The 21790-nt window shown below is 42.8% G+C and overlaps 1 protein-coding gene and 1 non-coding gene across 3 annotated transcripts in view; one reads left to right on the forward strand and one right to left on the reverse strand.

Annotated features, from left to right (window-relative positions):
- LOC121584452 (DNA repair protein XRCC4) overlaps window positions 1–20515 on the forward strand; it is an 82936-nt gene extending 62421 nt beyond the window's left edge. Inside the window, exon 8 of one of the 2 annotated variants that reach the window (XM_041900336.1) lies at window positions 20248–20515. The gene's annotated coding sequence lies outside the window, so the exon portion shown is untranslated. Of the gene's footprint in view, window positions 1–14881; window positions 15245–20247 lie in introns of those variants that run through there. The other variant, XM_041900335.1, reaches the window with a different exon arrangement.
- trnas-uga lies at window positions 6077–6151 on the reverse strand. The gene has a single exon. It is a non-coding gene; the product is annotated as a tRNA-Ser (tRNA).
- Window positions 20516–21790: the final 1275 nt, after the last annotated feature.

A 21790-nucleotide genomic window follows, 5' to 3' on the forward strand; every position in this document is an offset into this window, starting at 1 on the left:
ACTGTCTCTCTCTCTCTTTAGGGGCGAGGGAAGAGAGGGGCCCCCCTTGTAAAATCCATGTGAGCCCCCGTCTAGTCATGTGGTGTGTTGACTGGAGGATGCCATGGTGAGCAGATTAGTAGCGTGGACAAGGTCAATGGCAAACTCCCTTTAAGCAAGGTGGTCTGGGTTGAAGTTACCCTTAGGCACAGATCTAGGATCAGCTTATCTTCCCAAATCCTAACCTTGTTGGTAGTGATCATTCACTAATCTAAGTTTTCCAGATGTTTCAGACCTCAGAAGTCCATGCCCCATGCCATTGGTCTCTGCAACTCTGTGTTACTCCTGATGACTGACTGGCTGTCCAAAGGTGATTGACACCTATCCTAAGATTCAAATCAAATCAAAGTTAATTGGTTGTGTACACAGGTGTTATAGCAGGTGCAGCGAAATGCTTATGTTACTAGCTCCAACAGTGCAGTAGAAAGTCTTGCAAATACAAAAACACAAATAATTGAAAAATTGAAACAAGAAATCAAAAAATGACAGAACGAGTCATATTAACAATCCAGGGTTAGATATATTAGAGTGAGCCTGTGTCAGAATCCAGAATATAAATACGTGGTATATAATTAGGAAATTATTATATTTGATTGACACCTATTCTATGATTGACACCTGGTAAGGACACAAGGCAGTTGTGCCTCGCTCCCCTCATCCTCTGACTGCCTGTGTGCACCTTTCCTTTCTCCCTGCTTTTAATGATTTTTAAGCTCTCTGGAAGTGGCAGAAACGAGTGGGTGTGGTGGGCTTGGGGGAGTGGCGCTCGGTTGCTTTCTAACTCTGTTCTATCCATCCCACCATTAGGGCTATCCCATTAACACCCAGCTCTTAGTCTGATATAACATTGTCCATCAATGACCATTTCAAGCCTGATTGAGTTCAAGAGGATGTTTACGTGTCTGTGTGACATCTTGCTTGGGCATCAATGAATGAGCCTGGTACTTTTTATCAAATTCTTGGTCGTCACATTGGCACAACCTCAGAACCTCATTTATTTACACAGAAACGTAGCCTGTGTTAATTTGAAGTACTGAACATCAATGAATGATGTGGATAAATGGGGAATACAGTATGTTAGAAAATCTAACCGTTATGTCCCGACCTCTTTATGAGTGAGGACTATGGTTAATATCAGCTCCAGAGCAGCTAGCTTGACCCACTTTGCCTCAGGGTAAAGCTAAGGGACGAAGCCATGGTGGCCTGAACCTCAATCTCAGGCTTCAGAGGATCACGGTTCATCGAGGGGCAACACTACTTTCCAAAATGTTCTGGTTGAGTCTTGGAAGATAATGCTTCACAGCCAGTAAGTCTTACAAATTCCCCTGCACCTTCGGGAAACATATGGGACAGTTTTATTGTCAGTGTAAGCCATTGTTTATTGGTCGTTTTGAATTCAACAGTGTAAGCCATTGTTTGACACTTGTCAATTGTACACTTTGATGGTGTTTTATGCCAAAGCAGAAAAGTGATTGTGTTGTGTGGTTTTGTGCCTGTTTTGGTTTTGTTTCTTTGTTTTGTTGTTGTGTCAATTTCATTTTCACCACCACATCAGTTTTGGCCCTAATATGCTGGGAACGTTGAATGTTAATATTTGATATTAGGATATTCTGATGTAGGCCTAGCTCATTGTAGCTATTTTCAACTCAGCTGGAGCCGTGCTTTCGGTCTGAGGTAGGCACTTAGCTTAAACATTATATTTGGGGTACCAATAACCTTGTAACGTTAATACCCATTCATGTTTTCTTCAACAATGTTTGGACATGATCATGTAATAAAATAGCTAGCTACACTATATATACAAACGTTTATGGAGACCCCTTCAAATTAGTGGATTCGGCTATTTCAGCCACACCCGTCGCTGACAGGTGTATCAATTCGAGCATGCAGCCATGCAATCTCCATAAACAAACATTGGCAGTAGAATGGCGTTACTGAAGTGACTTTCAACGTGGCACCGTCATAGGATGCCACCTTTCCAACAAGTCATTCGCCAAATTTCTGCCAGGCATAATTGCCCAACATCGAGTTGTGCAGTGGTCTAAGGCACTGCATCGCAGTGCTAGCTGTGCCACTAGAGATCCTGGTTCGAATCCAGGCTCTGTCGTAGCCTGCCGCGACCGGGAGACCCATGGGGCGGCGCACAATTGGCCCAGCGTTGTCCATGGTAGGGGAGGGAATGGCCGGCAGGGATGTAGCTCACTTGGTAGAGCATGGCGTTTGCAACGCCAGGGTTGTGGGTTCGGTACCCACGGGGGGCCAGTATGAAAAAATAAATAAAATAATGTATGCACTCTGAAGAGCGTCTGCTAAATGACTAAAAATTTTAAATGTAAATCATTGCCCGACCTCACTAATGCTGTTGTCGCTGAATGGAATCAAGTCCCTGCAGCAATGTTCCAACATCTAGTGGAAAGCCTTCCCAGAAGAATGGAGGCTGATATAGCAGCAAAGGGGGGACCAACTCCATGTTAATGCCCATGATTTTGGAATGAGATCTTCGACGAGCAGGTGTCCACATACTTTTGGTCATGCAGTGTACGTGATTGTATTTGCACGTTTGAGATACTTCTCGTATGTATTATGGCAGGTGTAGTCTAGCTAGTTCTAGTCCTAGATTTATTTTGCTCCTATTGTCACGATCGTTATAAGAAGCGGACCAAGGCGCAGCGTGATAAGCGTACATACTTTATTAGTACTTAACTGAACAAAACAACAAACCAAAACGATACGTGAAGTCCTAGGTTAATAACACAAACCTTACGGAACAAGATCCCAACACCTAACTGGTGCCAAAAGGCTGCCTAAGTATGGTCCCCAATCAGAGACAACGAGCTACAGCTGTCTCTGATTGGGAACCACCCTGGCCAACATAGATATAAATGATCTAGAACAAAACATAGAAAACTATAACATAGAACCTACACACCCTGGCTCTTTCTCTATTTCTATCTCTCACTGTCACACATGGTGCCGGAGGAGATGGCTGCCGTTTTACGGGCTCCTAACCAATTGTGTGTGTTTTTTCGCGTTATTTGTAACTTATTTTGTACATAATGTTTCTGCCACTGTCTCTTATGACCGAAAAGAGCTTCTGGATATCAGAACAGCGATTACTCACCTCGTACTGGGCGAATATTTTTTTCTTCAACGAGTTGGACTCAAAGGATTTACTTCAGACACCCGACAAGGCCCAAAGATATCAGGGACGTAGGTCGGGGTGCCTTGTAAGGATCCGACAGCGAGTGGGTAATCTGTGTCTTCCGTCAGTCCTATTAGCCAACGTACAATCATTGGATAGCAAAATTGATGAAATACAATCACGAATATCCTACCAACGAGTCGTGACTGAACGACGACATGGATAACATACAGCTGGCGGGGTTTACGCTGCATCGACCCGTAGCACTGACGTCTGTAGCCATGAAGTGCTGTGAAAGGCTGGTCATGGCTCACATCAACACCATTATCCCAGAAACCCTAGACCCACTCCAATTTGCATACCGCCCAAACAGATCCACAGATGATGCAATCTCTATTGCACTCCACACTGCCCTTTCCCACCTGGACAAAAGGAGCACCTACGTGAGAATGCTATTCATTGACTACAGCTCAGTGTTCAACACCATAGTGCCCTCAAATCTCATCACTAAGCTAAGGACCCTGGGACTAAACACCTCCCTCTGCAACTGGATCCTGGACTTCCTGACGGGCCGCCCCCCAGGTGGTAAGGGTAGGTAACAACACATCTGCCACGCTGATCCTCAACACGGTGGCCCCTCAGGATTGCATGCTCAGTCCCCTCCTGTACTTCCTGTTCACCCATGACTGCATGGCCAGGCACGACTCCAACACCATTATCGACAACGATGAGACACTCTATAGGGAGGAGGTCAGAGACCTGGCTGTGTGGTGCCAGGATAGCAACCTCTCCCTCAACATGATCAAGACAAAGGAGATTATTGTGGACTACAGGAAAAGGAGGACCGAGCACGCCCCCATTCTCATCGACGGGGCTGTAGAGGAGCAGGTTGAGAGCTTCAAGTTCCTTGGTGTCCACATCACCAACAAACTATCATGGTCCAAACACACCAAGACAGGCGTGAAGAGGGCACGTCAAAGCCTATTCCCCCTGAAGGAGACTGAAAATATTTGGTATGGATCCTCTCTGATCCTCAAAAGGTTCTACAGCTACACCATTGAGAGCATCCTGACTGGTTGCATCACTGCCTGGCAGGGGGCGGCCTGTTCAATAGGGCGATATGGGCGACGACTGCCAAACGGGAAAAGGAAGGGATTTTTTTCTAATCAATTATATCACGGCAACAGTAGTTATCAGTGTTGTAATCTATACGTCTGATCTGCCACAGTGCCACACTGCCACTAAATGTCGAATCAGGCTAAAGTCGTGCTTCAAATGGCTCCACCCCCTTTTGGGGCGATTTCAGTCAGATTGAAAATCGCCCAGAACTTCTGTCATAGACTCCCATGTAAAATCTATTTTTTTCAAATTTCAGAGCCTTCAATACAATCTCAATGGGTGTCTGTGGGCTTGCACTTACGCGCTTTCGTCACATGAACGTAACTAAGAAAAGAGAGGGTAGCAGCGTCAATCAATTCACTACTACTATCAACATGGCTAGGCTTCAGTGCAACTCGATTGTGTCTTTGAAAGAATTTCCTTTTGTCGGCGAACAAATGAAGATAAATTGGCAACGAAACAATTAGGACCTCCCAGACCAAATTTAATAATTCAACAGGTTTCTACTAAAGGGGGAAGTCCTACACCCGAGGATTTTCCAAAAAATGGTACGAACGAAAAAATAACATTGCCACTCAACTGGATGAGGGATACAGGCTAGCTGTCCGCCGCCACAACGATGAGGTTAGTGTTGATAATCACAAGTTTACTGGAGAACTGAGACCAAGTAGAGACTTTGGACAGGGTGGATATGGTTATATTGCGATATTGTCAATACAGTATATCGTAAAGTATCACTATGTAACTCGATTTCTTTCACCCCAATCCCTCAAATTAACGGTAAATAACTGAATTGTTTGCCCCACATTTAGCTAAGATGATTAGCTAGCCAGCTAAAATGTTTTATTTAGTTAGGCAGTCGCATCTACAATAGTTTACTGTCAATAACATGTCTCCAAAATGACGTGGTGTCTCCAATTGTGTTGACATTTTACAATTACGATGCGCATCCATGAGTATCCACTTTCTGTAGCTCAGCTGGTAGAGCACGGGCGCTTGTAACGCCAAGGTAGTGGGTTCGATCCCGGGACCACCCATACACAAAAATGTATGCACGCATGACTGTAAGTCGCTTTGGATAAAAGCGTCTGCTAAATGGCATATTATTATTATTATTATTATTATTATTCCAGCCTTGTGTAGGTCTCCAATTTTGTCCCTGACATCCTTGGAGAGCTCTTTGGTCTTGGCCATGGTGGAGAGTTTGGAATCTGATTGATTGATTGCTTCTGTGGACAGGTGTCTTTTATACAGGTAACAAGCTGAGATTAGGAGCACTCCTGAGATCAGTCAATAAATGATTCTGGTATTGATTTATATGCTGCCCCCTGTCTTCATGTTGTTGCTGGACATATCTTTTTAAAAATGTGTGTAGGTCACCTAAATCATCAGAAAAATTGCCCCTCCTGAGAATTTTTTCAGGAGCCGCCACTGCTGCCTGGTATGGCAACTGCTCGGCCTCCGACCGCAAGGCACTACAGAGGGTAGTGCGTACGGCCCAGTACATCACTGGGGCCAAGCTTCCTGCCATCCAGGACCTCTATACCAGGCAGTGTCAGAGGAAGGCCCTAAAAATTGTCAAAGACTCCAGCTACCCTAGTAATAGACTGTTCTCTCTGCTACCGCACGGCAATCGGTACTGGAGCTAGGTCCAAAAGGCTTCTTAACAGCTTCTATCCCCAAGCCATAATACATTTACATTTTTTACATTTTAGTCATTTAGCAGACGCTCTTATCCAGAGCGACTTACAGTTAGTGAGTGCATACATTTTCATACTGGCCCCCCGTGGGAAACGAACCCACAACCCTGGCGTTTCAAGCACCATGCTTTACCAACTGAGCTACAGGGGACTATAATACTCCTGAACAGCTAATCAAATGGCTACCCAGACTATTTGCATTGTCCCCACCCCCTCTTTTACGCTGCTGCTACTCTCTTTTTATTATCTATGCATAGTCACTTTAACTATTCCTACATGTACACTACCGTTCAAAAGTTTAAGGTCACTTAGAAATGTCCTTGTTTTCGAAAGAATAGCACTTTTTTTGTCCATTAAAACAACACAAACTGATCAGAAATACAGTGTAGACATTGTTAATGTTGTAAATGGCTATTGTAGCTGGAAACGGCTGATTTTTAATGGAATATCTACATAGGCGTACAGAGGCCCATTATCAGCAACCATCAGTCCTGTGTGCCAATGGCACGTTGTGTTTGCTAATCCAAGTTTATAATTTTAAAAGGCTAATTGATCATTAGAAAACCCTTTTGAAATTATGTTAGCACAGCTGAAAACTGTTGTGCTGATTAAAGAAGCAATAAAACTGGCCTTCTTGAGACTAGTTGAGTATCTGGAGCATCAGCAATTGTGGGTTCGATTACAGGCTCAAAATGGCCAGAAACATTTTTTTATTTTTTTTATTTTTTTATTTCACCTTTATTTAACCAGGTAAGCCAGTTGAGAACAAGTTCTCATTTACAACTGCGACCTGGCCAAGATAAAGCAAAGCAGTGCGATAAAAACAACACAGAGTTACATATGGGGTAAAAAACATAAAGTCAAAAATACAACAGAAAATATATATACAGTGTGTGCAAATGTAGCAAGTTATGGAGGTAAGGCAATAAATAGGCTATAGTGCAAAATAATTACAATAGTATTAACACTGGAATGCTAGATGTGCAAGAGATTATGTGCAAATAGAGATAATGGGGTGCAAAAGAGCAAAATAAATAACAATATAGGGATGAGGTAGTTGGGTGGGCTAATTTCAGATGGGCTGTGTACAGGTGCTCTGACAACTGATGCTTAAAGTTAGTGAGGGAGATAAGAGTCTCCAGCTTCAGAGATTTTTGCAATTCGTTCCAGTCATTGGCAGCAGAGAACTGGAAGGAATGGCGGCCAAAGGAGGTGTTGGCTTTGGGAATGACCAGTGAGATATACCTGCTGGAGCGCAGACTACGGGTGGGTGCTGCTATGGTGACCAATGAGCTAAGATAAGGCGGGGATTTACCTAGCAGTGATTTATAGATGGCCTGGAGCCAGTGGGTTTGACGACGAACATGTAGTGAGGACCAGCCAACAAGAGCGTACAGGTCACAGTGGTGGGTAGCGATGGGGCTTTGGAGACAAAACGGATGGCACTGTGATAGACTACATCCAATTTGCTGAGTAGAGTGTTGGAGGCTATTTTGTAAATGACATCGCGAAGTCAAGGATCGGTAGGATAGTCAGTTTTACGAGGGCATGTTTGGCAGCATGAGTGAAGGAGGCTTTGTTGCGAAATAGGGAAGCCGATTCTAGATTTAACTTTGGATTGGAGATTCTTTATGTGAGTCTGGAAGGAGAGTTTACAGTCTAACCAGACACCTAGGTATTTGTAGTTGTCCACATACTCTAGGTCAGACCCGTCAAGAGTGGTGATTCTAGTCGTGTGGGCGGGTGCCAGCAGCGTTCGATTGAAAAGCATGCATTTAGTTTTACTAGTGTTTAAGAGCAGTTGGAGGCTACTGAAGGAGTGTTGTATGGCATTGAAGCTCATTTGGAGGTTTGTTAACACAGTGTCCAATGCAGGGCGGATCTGAGAGTCACCAGCAGCAAGAGCGACATCATTGATATACACGGAGAAAAGTGTCGGCCCAAGAATTGAACCCTGTGGCACCCCCATAGAGACTGCCATAGGTCCAGACAACAGGCCCTCCGATTTGACACACTGAACTCTATCTGAGAAGTAGTTGGTGAACCAGGCGAGGCAGTCATTTGAGAAACCAAGGCTATTTAGTCTGCCAATAAGAATGCGGTGGTTGACAGAGTCGAAAGCCTTGGCCAGGTCGATGAAGACGGCTGCACAGTACTGTCTATTATCAATTGCGGTTATAATATCGTTTAGGACCTTGAGTGTGGCTGAAGTGCACCCATGACCAGCTCGGAAACCGGATTGCATAGCGGAGAAGGTACGGTGGTATTCGAAATGGTCGGTGATCTGTTTGTTAACTTGGCTTTCAAATACTTTCTAAAGGCAGGGCAGGATGGATATAGGTCTGTAGCAGTTTGGATCTAGAGTGTCACCCCCTTTGAAGAGGGTGATGACCGCGGCAGCTTTCCAATCTCTGGGGATCTCAGACGTTATGAAAGAGAGGTTGAACAGACTAGTAATAGGGGTTGCGACAATTTCGGCAGCTAGTTTTAGAAAGAAAGGGTCCAGATTGTCTAGCCCAGCTGATTTTTTAGGGGTCCAGATTTTGCAGCTCTTTCAAAACGTCAGCTGTCTGAATTTGTGTGAAGGAGAAGCGGGGGGGGGCATGGGCAAGTTTCAGCGGAGGGTGCAGAGTTGGTGGCCGGGGTAGTGGTAGCCAGATGGAAAGCATGGCCAGCTGTAGCAAAATGCTTGTTGAAATTCTCGATTATTGTAGATTTATCGGTGGTGATAGTGTTTCCTAGCCTCAGTGCAGTGGGCAACTGGGAGGAAGTGCTCTTATTCTCCATGGACTTTACAGTGTCCCAAAACTTTTTGGAGTTAGTGCTACAGGATGCAAATTTCTGTTTGAAAAAGTTTGCCTTTGTTTCCTGACTGCTTGTGTATATTGGTTCCTAACTTCCCTGAAAAGTTGCATATCGCGGGGGCTATTTGATGCTAATGCAGTACGCCACAGGATGTTTTTGTGCTGGTCAAGGGCAGTCAAGTCTGAGGAGAACCAGGGGCTATATCGGTTCTTAGTTCTGTATTTTTGAATGGGGCATGTTTATTTAAGATTGAGAGGAAATTACTTTTAAGGAACAACCAGGCATCCTCTACTGACGGAATGAGATCTATATCCATCCAGGATACCTGGGCCAGGTCAATTAGGAAGGCCTGCTCGCTAAAGTGTTTTAGGGAGCGTTTGAAAATGATGAGGGGTGGTCGTTTGACCGCGGACCCGTCACGGACGCAGGCAATAAGGCAGTGATCGCTGAGATCCTGGTTGAAGACAGCTGAGGTGTATTTAGAGGGTATGTTAGTCAGGATGATATCTATGAGGGTACCCACGTTTACGGATTTAGGGTTGTACCTGGTAGGTTCGTTGATAATTTGCGTGAGGTTGAGGGCATCTAGTTTGGATTGTAGGATGGCCGGGGTATTAAGCATATCCCAATTTAGGTCACCAAGCAGTACGAACTCTGAGGATAAATGGGGGGCAATCAATTCACATATGGTGTCCAGGGCACATCTGGGGGCTGAGGGGGTCTGTAGCAAGCGGCAACAGTGAGAGACTTATTTCTGGAAAGGTGGATTTTTAGAAGTAGAAGCTCAAACTGTTTGGGCACAGACCTGGATAGTATGATAGAGCTCTGCAGGCTATCTCTACAGTAGATTGCAACTCCACCCCCTTTGGCAGTTCTATCTAGACGGAAAATGTTATAGTTGGGGATGGAAATTTCAGAATTTTTGGTGGCCTTCCTGAGCCAGGATTCAGACACTGCTAGAACATCAGGGTTGGCGGAGTGTGCTAACGCAGTGAATAACTCAAACTTAGGAAGTAGACTTCTGATGTTTACGTGCAAGAAACCAAGACTTTTGCGATTACAGAAGTCAGCAAATGATAGTGCCTGGGGAGTAGGAGTGATACTGAGGGCTGCAGGGCCTGGGTTAGCCTCTACATCACCAGAGGAACAGAGGAGGACTCAAATAAGGATACGGCTAAAGGCTTTAAGAACTGGTCTTCTAGTGCATTGGGTACATAGAATAAAAGGGGCAGATTTCCGGGTGTTGTAGAAAAGATTCAGGGCATTATGTACAGACAAGGATATGGAAGGATATGAGTAAAGTGGGGGTAAACCTAAGCGTTGGGTAACAATGAAAGAGATAGTATCACTAGAGGCACCAATTGAGTCGGTCTCTGCGTGTATAGGGGGTGGGACAAAGGAGCTATCTAAGACAGGTTTAGCTGGGCTGGGGGATCTACAGTGAAATAGTACAATTAGAAATAACCGAAACAACAATAAGCTAACCATGTTTGGGCTGAGGCTAAACATAAACAGGATGTAGTACCGTAAAAAGGAATAGTCCTGCAGACATCAGCGTTATAGCTGAGTTATCATAAGGTCCGGTGAACAGCAATAGGATAGTTCGGAGGCTGCTAAAGCACTAGCAGGTAAGAGGCCACGGCTAGCGTGTGCTAGCGGGCCGGGGCTAGCAGATGGAATCTTCGTGGTCGACGTCGTCTAACCACATCAGACGATTTCGTCAGCAGACCAGTCGTGTAGGATCGGCGGGGCTCCGTGTCAACACTAGGTGGTCCCGTCCGGTTGACAGAGAGGTAGATAGCCTGGAGATGGGCCTAGCTCAGGATGATTAGCCAGACCACAGCGTCCATTTAGTTGAAGCTAGCTGGTAGCGATGAATCCGGAGTTCAAGGTCCAGTGATTCAAATAACTTTCTTCTGAAACTCGTCAGTCTATTCTTGTTCTGAGAAATGAAGGCTATTCCATGCGAGAAATTGCCAAGAAACTGAAGATGTTGTACAACGCTGTGTACTACTCCCTTCACAGAACAGCGCAAACTGGCTCTAACCAGAATAGAAAGAGGAGTGGGAGGCCCCAGTGCACAACTGAGCAAGAGGACAAATACATTAGAGTGTCTAGTTTGAGAAACAGGCACCTCACAGGTCCTCAACTGGCAGCTTCATTAAATAGTACCCGCAAAACACCAGTCTCAACGTCAACAGTGAAGAGGCGACTACGGGATGCTGACCTTCTAGGCAGAGTTGCAAAGAAAAAGCCATATCTCAGACTGGCCAATAAAAATAAAAGATTAAGATGGGCAAAAGAGCACAGACACTTGACAGAGGAAGATTGGAAAAAAGTGTTATGGACAGACGAATCGAAGTTTGAGGTGTTTGGATCACAAAGAAGAACATTTGTGAGACGCAGACCAAATGATGGTGGAGGCAATGTGATGGTCTGGGGGTGCTTTGGTGGTGGTAAAGTGGGAGATTTGTACAGGGTAAAAGGGATCTTGAAGAAGGAAGGCTATCACTCCATTTTGCAACACCATTGATTGGAGCCAATTTCCTCCTACAACAGGACAATGACCCAAAGCACAGCTCCAAACTATGCAATAGCTATTTAGGGACGAAGCAGTCAGCTGGTATTTTGTCTATAATGGAGTGACCAGCACAGTCACTGGATCACAACCCTATTGAGCTGTTGTGGGAGCAGCTTCACCGTATGGTACGTAAGAAGTGCCCTTCAGGAAGCTTGGGGTGAAATCTCTTCATATTACCTTAACAAATTGACACCTAGAATGCTAAAGGTCTGCAAGGCTGTAATTGCTGCAAATGGAGGATTATTTGACGAAAGCAAAGGACACAATTATTATTTATATTAAAAATCATTATTTCTAACCTTGTCAATGACTACATTTCATATGCATTTTGCTATATTTCCTATTCAAATTAATTTAATGTATGTTTTCATGGAAAACAAGGACATTTCTAAGTGACCCCAAACTTTTGAACGGTAGTGTACATATTACCTCAATTACCTTGACTAACCGGTGGCCCCGCTCAATGACTCTGTACCGGTACCCCCTGTATATAGCCTCGCTGCTGTTATTTTTACTGTTATTTTAATGCTTTTATGTTTTACTTATCTATTGTTTACTTAACACTTATTTTTCTTAAAACTGCATTGTTGGTTAAGGGCTTGTAAGTAAGCATTTCACTGTAAGGTCTACACCTGTTGTATTTGGCACGTGACAAATACAATGTTATTTTATTTGATCAAGCCTGAGTCGAGAGTCATTGCTGTGTAAAAGTATCCTATATGTAACTGAGGACATCTTGCCTGTTGACTACCCATAAATACATTTGTAATAGAGTGAATCAAAGGGTTCTTGGTCGTTGTGATGTGCGTTGGGCCCCAGGATGACCCACAAATCTCATGGCCAATAAAGGTATTCCTCCCTCCCCAATGACACCTCAGACAGCATTTAAAAGGTGTAAAATCTCTTCAACAAACGTCTGGGACCAGGGGCTGTTCAAATTACACACGGCTTTGTCTGATTAGGCCCTACATGTTACCCATAGGTAAGTCTATAACGATGTTGGGTTCAGGTGGTAAATTCCTGCAGATTCAAATTAGGTCAGGGAGTCAGTGAAGAGATCTATGAAGTTCTGTTCAGATCCAATGGTTCCTCACTGAATAAAATGTATCGCGAGCAAGACTCCCCTAGTCCAGAAACCTATAGGATTCCAATAAAAATAATCCTATTAGAATCCCCCCCAAAATCTTAATTGAACCCATTAACTTATAGTTTGTTGTCATTCGTTCAGGTACAATAAAACAACATTAATTACAACATGTTCTTTAATCGGAAACAACAGTTCTATATTCATTTCAGTTTTATTTACCACCACAATATGGGATTGATTCAAGGCTGCAAGTTCATTTGCAGTATGACCACCAGTACAGTACACCTTTTTAAACAAAACACTTATTCATGTTACTTCTTGTCTTTTAATTAAACATTACAATATGACATACAATACTATATACAATTTTAAAAAAACACAAGCTTTTGGGGGGAATTCCCCTTAGAATGCACATCATCTTTACATTGCTTATTTGCAAATAATAAGTAGAAGGAAAGTACATCTTTAGGTACAGTAACATAAAGAAACAAAAGTATTATTTTTTCTTAATTTAATATATAATTGTCAATTATGCATACAAAAAAAAAGAGAGAATGTCCCCTTTACCCTCTTTATGTTGGGATAGGAAGTGGAAAAGATAATGTTCCCTTTACCCTCTTTATGTTGGGATAGGAAGTGGAAAAGATAATGTTCCCTTTACCCTCTTTATGTTGGGATAGGAAGTGGAAAAGATAATGTTCCCTTTACCCTCTTTATGTTGGGATAGGAAGTGGAAAAGATAATGTTCCCTTTACCCTCTTTATGTTGGGATAGGGAGAGGGAACTAACAACCTAATGAGACCCCCCCAACTCCTTCCCTCCCAGGGTTGTACCATCCCCTCTCCCTCCCTACCTGCCTCCCTAACTCCCCTCCATCCCTCCCGCCATCCTTTCCTCCCTCCCAGGGTTATACTCCCTTCCCTGCCTCCCTTCCCCCAGAGCTGTCCCCCCCACCCTCCCTCCATCCCTAGAAGGTGCTCCCTCTCTATCTTCTCCATCTTCCTCTTGGATGTAAATACCAGTGCCCATCTAGTGATCTCTTGGCACAGCTGATCCAGGTATTGTAAAAAATGAAAACATGACCTGTGTCATTAAGATTAAATCAAATGGTTAATCTAGCTCTATGCTGTTTGGCTGTAATACCACATGGCACACCTTTTTGACACAAATGTAGCCAACCTTGCGGACAATCTCAGTAGGGTTCACAGCTATTGTTGTTGCAGTTGGCGCAATCACTTTAATGTGTGACGCAGATGCACCAGATGCAAATGTTTACTGATGTTGTGTCCCTTGGACCTTGGGGGGCTGGGGCTGCACGAGATAGCTACTGGGCCAGCGGTTTCAAGTGGCAAGGGTGGCAGTTCAATATTGGTTTCTTATGATGTTATTATAGTTCCACTGTCCACCTTCATAGGTAATTGTCTAAGAAGTTTGGAGGGTGGGTGCTCCATATGTTAAGCAGCCAAGTTAACTATAGTGTATAACCAAGTTTTGAGGGTAAATCCCTTATTCCCGTCGACAAAATTGATAGAAATCTTAAAGGAGAAAAAAAACATTGAAATCCTATAGGATCCAATAGTATTCCAATACAAGGATCCATTTAGAATCCTATTAGAATCCAATAGAAAAATCATATCAGTATTTGGAACCAGTCCTTTTGGACTCCTATGGGATTCTAACCTATATGGTTTTATCTTTATCTTCTTGGCAAGATTAAGATTCAAATCCAATAATCTAATAAATTAGAAAATCAGTGTGCTGGAGTCTGTGTAGCAGTCCAGACCACATATGCCCTCTCAGCGACACGGGTCGAGCCCCAGCTCGGCCGACTGTCTGTGCCATTAACCACTTTCTGTATCTATATGTGTCTCCCTATCTGTACTATAAAATAACTATAAAATAACTCTGATCTCCACATTTTACCCTAGTCAAAAATCCTATAGGGTAGGTTCCAAAATCTGATAGGATTTTCTTTTGGATTGTAATACATGTTATTATTGGAATCCTATAGGATGTTTTGATGAGGGTACCCTACTCTCGTTTCCCGTTTCACCAGTCTAGGCCAGCCAGCTGTCCGGAGTGGGTATAGTAGGTACCTGGTGGTCAGCCCGGGGATGATTACAGTGCAGACAGGCATGGAGAAGACACCTAACACTTTTTTACAAGGGCCCCCAGGGGGCCAGGACCATCTTCCCTAAAAACAGGCTGATCACCTCTGCTCCAGCTCTCATCTGGTCTGAGGAGTCACTGAGACAATGCAGGCTGCACCGCTAGACCAGACCTGCTTGTCAGCTTTGATTCACAGAGCCCGTTGTCAATGACTACTATTAAGGGCAGTCATTAGTGTTGTTATTAGAGCCTACATTTGCTTAAGGAAACTAAACGACATGCAACTTTCATATTTTCAGGAAGGACCCACCAATGTGAGCTGAGTGGATAACCATTCAGGATGCCGTTTCGAGGTTTTTCTCAGCATCACAGCCAAGCTAAAGGAAAACAGACTTTCAATGACTCACCACTGTCAATGCAGTGCGTTGATTTTAAGAAAGGTTCTACAAAACCATTTGATTTAATTGTATGTATTGTTTGTTGTCAAGGGAATACCACTGTACAATGTGGAAGAGGAAGTTAATATTAGTGAAATGTTCACCCCCTAAGAAATGTTCGCCATACACATTTTATTTTGTTTTGGGACATTGTTCTTAGTTTATTATAATATGGATCAAACTCTTTTTGTTTTTCATGTCTTATATACACTACCGTTCAAAAGATTGGGGTCACTTAGAAATGTCCTTGTTTTCAAAAGAAAAGCAAATTTTTTGTCCATTAAAATAACATAAAATTGATCAGAAATACAGTGTAGACATTGTTAATGTTGTAAATGGCTATTGTAGCTGGAAACGGCTGATTTTTAATGGAATATCTACATAGGCGTACAGAGGCCCATTTATCAGCAACCATCAGTCCTATGTACCAATGGCACGTTGTGTTTGATAATCCAAATGTATCATTTTAAAAGGCTAATTGATCATTAGAAAACCCTTTTGCAATTATGTTAGCACAGCTGAAAACTGTTGTGCTGATTTAAATAAGCAATACAACTGGCCTACTTGAGTCTACAGTTGTGGTCAAAGGTTTTGAGAATGACACAAATACTCATTTTCACAAAGTCTGCTGCCTCAGTTTTGATGATGGCAATTTGCATATACTCCAGAATGTCATGAAGAGTGATCAGATGAATTGCAATTAATTGCAAAGTCCCTCTTTGCTATAAAAATGAACGTAATCCCCCAAAAAACATTTCCACTGCATTTCAGCCCTGCCACAAATGGACCAGCTGCCATCATGTCAGTGATTATCTCATTAACACAGGTGAGAGTGTTGATGAGGACAAGGCTGGAGATCACTCTGTCATGCTGAATGAGTTAGAATAACAGACTGGAAGCTTTAAAAGGAGGGTGGTGCTTGAAATCATTGTTCTTCCTCTGTTAACCATGGTTACCTGCAAGGAAACACGTGCCGTCATCATTGCTTTGCACGAAAAGGGCTTCACAGGCAAGGATATTGCTGCTAGTAAGATTGCACCTAAATCAACCATTTATCGGATCATCAAGAACTTCAAGGAGAGAGGTTCAATTGTTGTGAAGAAGGCATCAGGGCGCCCAAGAAAGCCCAGCAAGCGCCAGGACAGTCTCCTAAAGTTGATTCAGCTGCAGGATCGGGGCACCACCAGTGCAGAGCTTGCTCAGGAATGGCAGCAGGCAGGTGTGAGTGCATCTGCACGCACAGTGAGGCGAAGGCTTTTGGAGGATGGCCTGGTGTCAAGAAGGGCAGCAAAGAAGCCACTTCTCTCCAGGAAAAACATATATATTCTGCAAAAGGTACAGGGATTGGACTGCTGAGGACTGGGGTAAAGTCATTTTCTCTGATGAATCCCCTTTCCGATTGTTTGGGGCATCCGGAAAACACCTTGTCCGGAGAAGACAAGGTGAACGCTACCATCAGTCCTGTGTCATGCCAACAGTAAAGCATCCTGAGACCATTCATGTGTGGGGTTGCTTCTCAGCCAAGGGAGTGGGCTCACTCACAATTTTGCCTAAGAACACAGCCGTGAATAAAGAATGGTACCAACACATCCTCTGAGAGCAACTTCTCCCAACCATCCAAGAACAGTTTAGTGACGACCAGTGCCTTTTCCAGCATGATGGAGCACCTTGCCATAAGGCAAAAGTGATAACTAAGTGGCTTGGGGAACAAAACATCGACATTTTGGGTCCATGGCCAGGAAACTCCCCAGACCTTAATCCCATTGAGAATTTGTGGTCGATCCTCAAGAGGCGGGTGGACAAACAAAAATCCACAAATTCTGACAAACTCCAAGCATTGATTATGCAAGAATGGGCTGCCATCAGTCAGGATGTGGCCCAGAAGTTAATTGACAGCATGCCAGGGCGGATTGCAGAGGTCTTGAAAAAGAAGGGTCAACACTGCAAATATTGACTCTTTGCATAAACTTTATGTAATTGTCAATAAAAGCCTTTAACACTTATGGAATGCTTCTAATTATACTTCAGTATACCATAGTAACATCTGAAAAAAATATCGCATAACACTGAAGCAGCGAACTTTGTGAAGACCAATATTTGTGTCATTCTCAAAACTTTTGACCACTACTGTAGTTGAGTATCTGGCGCATCAGCAATTGTAGGTTCTATTACATGCTCAAAATGGCCAGGAACAAATAACTTTCTTCTGAAACTCGTCAGTCTATTCTTGTTCTGAGAAATGAAGGCTATTCCATGCGAGGAATTGCCAAGAAACTGAAGACCTTCTAGGCAGAGTTGTAAAGAAAAAGACATATCTCAGACTGGCCAATAAAAAGAAAAGATTAAGATGGGCAGTCTGAGATATGGCTTTTTCTTTGCAACTCTGCCTAGAAGGTCAGCATCCCGTAGTCGCCTCTTCACTGTTGACATTGAGACTGGTGTTTTGCGGGTACTATTTAATGAAGCTGCCAGTTGAAGACCTGTGAGGCACCTGTTTCTCAAACTAGACACTCTAATGTATTTGTCCTCTTGCTCAGTTGTGCACTGGGGCCTCCCACTAATCTTTCTATTCTGGTTAGAGCCAGTTTGCGCTGTTCTGTGAAGGGAGTAGTACACAGCGTTGTACAACATCTTCAGTTTCTTGGCAATTTCTCACATGGAATAGCCTTCATTTCTCAGAACAAGAATAGACTGACGAGTTTCAGAAGAAAGTTCTTTGTTTCTGGCCATTTTGAGCCGTAATCAAACCCACAATTGCTGATGCTCCAGATACTCAACTAGTCTCAAGAATACCCGTTTTATTGCTTCTTTAATCAGCACAACAGTTTTCAGCTGTGCTAACATAATTGCAAAAGGGTTTTCTAATGATCAATTAGCCTTTTTTAAATGATAAACTTGGATTAGCAAACACAACGTGCCATTGGCACACAGGACTGATTGTTGCTGATAATGGGCCTTTGTACGCCTATGTAGATATTCCATTAAAAATCAGCCGTTTCCAGCTACAATAACCATTTACAACATTAACAATGTCTACACTGTATTTCTGATCAATTTGATGTTATTTTAATGGACAAAAAAATTGCTTTTCTTTCGAAAACAAGGACATTTCTAAGTGACCCCAAACGTTTGAATGGTGGTGTATGTATTGCTGTAATAAAGGTTGTAAGAAATTTACTATGATGTTTATGTTGTCTATTTTTGACTTCCTGATTTTATTTAACCTGAGGTCACAGAGGGAGTCTCAGGCCTCACACATCACATGCAGTGTCAAAGGTTTAGAGAAAGATCAGCTTGTTTGAGAAGTCATGCGAGAGGAAATCAGCATTCCAATGCCAGATGGATGTATCCTTGCATGTTCGAACATCGGTCAGCACACTAGAACTGACTAGGCAAATACAGTGCAAAAGTAGGCTACGTACTTTACAGAGAGGGAACACACACATTCCCACTGTGTGGATCCACTGTAATGATAATGGAGTGCCATGATGTCAGTTTTATGTGATCAATGATCATAGACTGTATTCAAGTCTAATAACACATCCAAGCACATAACAGGTGTGGAGGTCCCCATTATCCTGTGTAAATGTCACAAATGGAGCTGTTAGCTCTCTCCACTATCCAAATGGTAAGACTTAAATCACCTGTTAGGCATGTAGGGGCTGAATTATGTTGGATTGGACATCCCTGTGTAAACAGTTGACGGGATAGTCTGGATAAAGTGTCTATTGGGAATAGTTATTTTAACCCTTAACCTATGGAACATGTAGAACTCACAATTCCATAACACATATCATGATAACATTGTTTAATGACAAATTTGTGAAGACATATTATTGACCAACATGTCATGTAAAAGTAGGGGAAAAATTCTAACATATATTATCTTAAATCACCTTTAAATTACATTCATTTGTCCAAAAACAATAACTATTTTTAAAAACATTTTCCTATGCCTGGCCAAGCATGATTTTCATGATGAATTGTTTTATGGAGAGGTGGAGTATTAGACCTAAGAATACTGTAAGTAGCTCTGGTTAAGAGTGTCTACTAAATGACAAAAGTGTAAAATGTTAATATATTATTTCTCCCAAACAAACATGTACATTCTAAAATTACAGTACACCTACTGTATCAAGAACTAGGAGAAGTTAAATTGATGATAGGCTACATGAGAAGGACTGCATGTGCAATCCACGATGGATTTAACAATGAACAAGCTCCTCTGACAACGATTTCGGAATGGAATCCCTTTTTAACAGTGTTGGTCACACACACACACCTCCCCCAGAGGTTCATCCAGCCTCCGTATCATGACATTAACCAATGAACGTTATTATCAGCCAGGAGGTAGAGCGGTCGGTCCGACCTCTCCCCCGTGTGGAAAGGTCAGGCAAAAGGGGCTTCACTGTCAGATCACTGGCTCTCAGGCTCAGGCTCTGTCGGGTCATGTCAGTGGTCTCCGTTACCAGACCAATTTAGAGCCGTGAAGAAGCCTTGTTCTTAGATCACCGTAAGATACACGCTAGCATATGTAAGTTGCCCATGCTGAACTTAATGAAATGCCTGCAACAAATGAAGTGAACTTACCAACTTCTTATACAGTAGGCTACATTAGATTACATTTCATTTAATTATAACCAATTTGCCTGTGTTTTATCTCCGGACAGCAGGGTTGGCAGGAATAGGCTTTTGCGCGGAAGTGTATGTTTACGCACCATTTGTAGCCTATTGGTTCAATTGGGCTGTATAGAAATGTTGTCAAAAGAAGTGGGCGACCTCATCCCTCTACAGTTCTGAGTGTGTTTTCCAACCTGTTAGCACAAGGAACTTTATACCGTTTTTCAATCTGCACAGCTGCTCCTATAACGCGCTCTGTTTCATTACGCGCACCCTTGTGTAGGAGCGCTCTCCACCTAGCATAATTTTGGACACCCATTTATTCCAAAGGAATTAGTTGATCATTTTCAGTATTTTCTTAAATCAAGGTGTGGACAAAAAATGATGGCTCTGACTAGTGATTTGAATATTGAACAGAAACATAATTATTTTGTATTGATTAAATTGACGCATGGGTACATCTGGTGTCCAAATGGAACGTTAAATGGTTTCATTGAGAACGGTCTGACCAGTGCAAGTGAATTGTGTGGTGTAGCAACAACGTTATTGGATAATGATGTTCGTGTTAGACAAAGGGTCTAATTATGTTTTTTTTCTCCCTCCCAAAGGTGTCCACTCACTTTTTGGGCAGTGGGCCCCTCCTCTTCAACAGTGACGAAATAACAGTGGGTGTAAAGCGAATTTGAACTTGCAGCCGGCTATCACTTCTTGGTTGCTCTTGCCCGGATCAGAACAAGCAACATACTGGAGTGGGACACCGCACCACAGGAGCAGTGATTGGAGAGGAACTGCGCACCCGGAAAATAAGTGATTAGCGCCCGATTTTCGGATAAAATATTTTTGGGCACTTTTTACGCATGACTATACTGGGAGTAACTGGAATTTTAAGGATATAAACTGATTTTAATTCTATATTTCATGGAATTAAAACCTTGTTTAAGGTAAAGTTTATTGTTATTATTTTATTAGGCTATAATGGTAAACCTTTACTTAAAGCATCCAGGTATAATGCTTTATAACTTGTTTTAAGCATGTATGAGCCTTTATAATGTCTTATAAAAAGGCTTATCATATTTGATGTCTCTATTGGCCTATATATTTTCTTGGAGCAGGGATACAATAATTACTTAGAGCGACTTTTTTACTTTTTATTTGAGCATCCTTTGCGGATGATGGCCTCATTGGACAAACAGTTCAGTGCGTGCATAGTTTTAGGCTACGTTGTATTGTCCTATTCCCACGGGGGGCCAGTATAAAAAAATATGTATTCACTAACTGTAAGTCGCTCTGGATAAGAGCGTCTGCTAAATAACTAAAATGTAATGTAAATGTAATGTAAATGTCCTTAAATACCCGGTCTGTGTAACCCACAGTTCACATTTGGTCCACACTTGTTGGACACCAAATGTTTTTTCTTCTTCTGTAGACGACGGTTGAGGTTTGTAGCCTGACAGGTGAACCCGTTTCACTCAGTTATGCACCACCTTTCTCAAAGTTTATATTTTAAGGATATGGGTCCTGATTAAAGGTATGTGACATTTACACCCGTAGAGTGATGCTGACGCGATGATCTTCATCGATCACCGGGCGTGACTGCATTTAATTTCCCAAAACACTACGAAACTGCTTGAGGATTTAAATAATTGTATAGTCTACATTTCTGGCTATGCGCTTTTATGGAAAACTCGAGAACGCATTACAAACACTAGGCTATTGTAAGCCTATTTGTGTGCCATTGGTTATCGATGTTAGCCTAACCAGTGGTATAGGGCAGGCTAGCCAAATTGAGTTTGAGGCGCGTTAGACACTTACTGGTCGATGAGAGAGTAATCTCGTGCACCCAGCCGGCTCTCTAGCAATTGAGCCTGGAAACGAGGTTAATGAGAGAGAAAGATATGACAGAACGCGGGACAGTGCATCAAACAGACAGGTTACAGATTAATATATGGGCAATGTGAATTGGAAACTCATCGACTACCCCCTCCCCTCAACAAAAAAAAAAAAGAGGGAGAAAAAGTAACCGGCCGCCAGAGGTTCGTTTTTCTTTGAATTACTGTTCTCAGGGTGGAGTGCATTGAATCAGGACAGCCAGCCAGCCAACCCAGCCCCTCTAGCCCCTGTAGACCCTGTAGACTTGTATTACGATATAAC

This window comes from Coregonus clupeaformis, chromosome 16 (assembly GCF_020615455.1).
Source record: "Coregonus clupeaformis isolate EN_2021a chromosome 16, ASM2061545v1, whole genome shotgun sequence".
In the NCBI taxonomy this organism is placed as follows: domain Eukaryota; kingdom Metazoa; phylum Chordata; class Actinopteri; order Salmoniformes; family Salmonidae; genus Coregonus; species Coregonus clupeaformis.